The sequence below is a fragment of the Ochlerotatus camptorhynchus genome, unplaced genomic scaffold (genome assembly GCF_037179485.1).
Source record: "Ochlerotatus camptorhynchus isolate MF236.1 unplaced genomic scaffold, CSIRO-AGI_Acam_v1.1 ptg000278l, whole genome shotgun sequence".
NCBI classification, from domain to species: Eukaryota; Metazoa; Arthropoda; class Insecta; order Diptera; family Culicidae; genus Ochlerotatus; species Ochlerotatus camptorhynchus.
Genome location: NW_027040767.1, coordinates 1,217,849 through 1,222,028, shown reverse-complemented (window position 1 = coordinate 1,222,028; position 4,180 = coordinate 1,217,849).

Below are 4,180 nucleotides of genomic sequence, written 5' to 3'. Positions count from 1 at the left end.
TACTCGCGAGGCAATGTATTTTTATAGTAAATCGGCCAGTGTCGTTTCGCTACTGGCATAGTTTTTGGCGTATGGATTAGATATATTTCGTCCTGAGGCTCTGCCCGCAAACGGTTGGTTTTGTTTTCGCTGGCGCTGATTTCATCTGTTTTCCGCATATTTTTTAATTGTATCAAATCAAAAAAATATTAGTTTTCGCGTATGGACAAGTGTAAATAAAGATCTATCACGTTTTAAGAAGTTTGTTTAGTGATATTGTAATTAACGTGAAAAATCTGGGACAAGAATTTGTTTCGAGTAGCTGTGTTGCTGTGGTGTCGCGTTGGTCGGTTTTTCTTTTCGCTTGCTTTTTGGTGCTTTGCCTCCCTCCCAAGAAGAGTTTTACCGGGTTTTTTTTCTTTTCTTGGTGCTGGCGTTCTGCCTTCCGGAGGATGCACGCAAATGAGGTGTCAGGCAAAAATTCGGTGCAAATGAAAAACTTCGAATGTGATTCGAAATGTCGAGTTCGGTTGTAAAAACAACGCGGAAGATTTTTTCGATTACCGCGAGTGAACAAACCGGTGCTTTTTCGGAGGCAGAATTTGGTGAGATCCTTCTGATTTATAATCAATCATAAATGCATATTTCCATATATTACTAAATACGCGCCAGATTTCAAAACATCACATTTCGAAATCTGAAAGTGTGTTTGCAGTACCATTATTCATATGATAACGGTAGTGTTTACATGCGGGGCTTATTGTATGTGAAAGTAACCTCGGAATGAACGTGAATTACCAGGCATTCTGAAATGGGTTGCTGAATCTGCAGTAGAGCTATCGCTTTCTAACTCCCGGACTAAACTTGCTTATTATTACATCAAGGATTGTTGTAAGCAAATTTCTTCCATAATACCACTGCCGGCCAGTGGGGGTTAGATTGAACACACACACACACACACATGGATTAGATATATTTCGTCCTAATTTTATTTATGGCTAATTTAATATTTACAACATGGAGCGAAGGCTACACATTTTCCTTCAGCTGATTAAAACAGTCGCCCCCTAACTAAGTCTTATTCTTTTACACTTTTCCACTTGCTGATTTCCTAGAGCGATAACTGGTGTGTTTCGTTTTCTACTAAAAGCGATGGAATTACATTGTTGTACGTTCAGTTGTCAAATATTTTTGTTACACCAAATAAAGAAATATGCGTATTTTCTTTTTGAATATCTCTATCTCTTTTGTTCCTTATTTCTAAAAGAGCTTCATGTCGCAGGCATAAATTAACAATTTTATGTTTTTTTTTAAGGATGAAGGAAATGTCGTTCACAAATGATATAAACAGAAGAGTACCTGGATGAGAGCCTTAAGGGGACTCCTGAGGTGATTTGAATAGAATTTGATTTCTTCCCTTTGAATCTAAATGTTTGTTGACGATTAGTTAGATAAGATTCGTGTCATTTGAGAAGACCTGGCTCAATTCCCTTTTTTCAATTTGAATTGATAACGGCGCCGGTGGTGTATTGGTAAGCGTGATTACCTCTTACTCCAGCAGGCCTGGGTTCAATCCCAGTCGGCGCCGCCGGGATGTTCTGAGGCATAACATCTCTGATCACGCCTTCCTTCGGATGGGAAGTAAAGCCGTTGGTCCCCGGTTCATGAGTTGATGGGTCGATAGGTAGGGTCCAGGTGTGGCAGCTGCCTTCTTGGCACGTCGGTAGCATTGGTGCTCAGCACAGAAAACAAGATCGACGGAAAAAAAAAAAAAAAATTAATTGAAGCATGGTGTCAATGCGATCAAATGCCTTGTTGACGACTGTATAGAAAGCTTCTACATAGTTTACATTGTCCATTGCAATCAGTGAACAGTTGACGAATCCGAGTAAATTTGTATATGTTGAACGTCCTTTGAAGAATCCATGATGCATGTTAGTTTCTCTATTTTTGACTTGATAGAACAGTTTTCATTGATGATTGCTTCAACAAGTTTAGGATTGCCAGGAATAATGGCAATTACATGGTATTTACGTATTTACGTATAATCCCAAAACATGGGGGTTGACTCATATTCAGAGCGTAAAATTATTGACTGCTTAGGCTGAGTGTGAAAACACTGAACTATTCAATCCATTGCTCTGTACAGACCGTTTGTACCAAACGGTACAGGACGAAGCAATGAAAGAGCCAACAAAAACATTCAGTCACTCACGAACAGACGACTCACACCGCCTCGCTCACACAGCATGCAATTGAGGCATTTTTTCCATAGAAAATGTACGCTCAGTCATTTATTGGGTACCATCACGGAAGAATAAACGTGCTGACTGAGTGCTTGGCTGTCAGTGACTCGTTTACTTCTCAATCATTCAGACTCTCACGAGGCAGAGAATGATGAGGCAGATGGCAGTTCATATTCATATGCAAATGACTCATTGAACCTGACTGTTTTACGCACTGCTCATATTATTCTTTGGAATACACGTAGAGTAAAAACGCTGCGGAATCTATTCCTAAACTGGCTTCTCCAGGTATTGGGCACTTGGTATTAAGGGAATCTACAATTAGTAGACGAAATACGTGGTTCCGTTAGCAGATAACTAATTTATGACAAATCTCTTCGTAGGGAATTTCGTGAAGATGTTTGATATAATTGAAAAACTGTAGTGTGATGAGTTTTGCTTTGCAAAAGAGACTGTTGTCGAAACGATTTAGGGAAACTAATTAGGTACACAAAATTATCAAATACATTTTTCAGCCATTTCTTCGTCTTTTCTATATTTTTTCCACGTTTATTGGCATCAAATTACTGTAATAGGGGAAATGGATGTAATGTCGGCCTAAATGTCCCTAATTTGGGCCCATACATAAATCCAGTAATCGACTAAATTTTCAATAGCGACCTAAAATATCCATTAGTACCGTCCCAATGACGCGTTCATCTAGATAAAATTGATTAAAAAAAACAAATTTTTAGCTATGGACCCAATCTTAGATCCATAGGCCAACATTGGAGCCATTTCCCCTAGATCCTAAATTTATACATTACAACTGTTCTTATCAAAACTACAGAAAAACAATACATAGGTGTCACTTTTCTTGCAATTTTTATGGTTCCGATTACCACACAAGTAGTGGCTGCTGGAGTACCAACCAGAAAACCTGATTCTACGAGTAAATCCTCATTGCAAATGGGACATTCATTCCAGGAAACGCAATTTAACTTCAATTCAATCCGGATCAGGCTTTTAATCTATCGAGCGACCCCATTCTACAGCTCCATCGTCACCCGTAATGTCCGGCGCCGAGGAAAAATTCCGCCTCAATAAGGTTTTAAATATTCATGAGCTTGAATATTACTACGGCTAATACATTCTTATTTGCGTCAGGGTATTACTGGTACGGAAAGGATAAAAATGGGCGTAAGGAATTCTTATAACTCGACCCATTTTTCATACTGAGAGGGGTTGGAATATACGAGAACTGCCATTAGGACCGCACAAACAACGGAGCAATGTTTATTTGGCGATAAGCGCGAATGAAGCGAGTGTTTATTTTTCCTTTCCCGGATCGTTATTCACGTCGGGTGTTTGGCGCTGCCCCTTTTTTCGGGGAAGGTCTTGCTATCGGTGCTTTACGAGCAAAGTAAGGTAAGCGTATTATGCTGGTTGGGTATGAAACACGGGATTTGCACTGGAATTAGGATGGATAATGGGGAATTTGATATATGGGTGATGACTATCGGTTGAAGAAACGTTAATACTGATGTTGTATTTGCTCAATTCGATCGTGGAATTCTAGCTAAAATAAATCAAGTCTCCCATAATAGAAGTTTGCGTCACTATGCAGTTAAATTGAAGTACTTTATTCATTCGACAAAGGCACATAGCTCGACCAGCATCTGCATTCACCCAATATTCCACAATCACGAGCCACTTCAATTGATTCTCAATGACTCAGAAAGCGCCTCCTCATAGGGGAATGAAAGTGCAATAAACTCTGGATCGTGTCGTTCTTTATTGCCAGTGCGCATTAACTTTCCATTTCAAGACGATGTAAAATCGAACCACCATTCTAATGCTTTTTGATAAGCTGGCTCCATACATAGCCTGAATGTGTGTCGTAAACCGTCGGAAGCGTTTAGCCGACTCAAGTTGTATATCTTTTTTATTTGAAATAAATCAAAGAGGCTCCAATT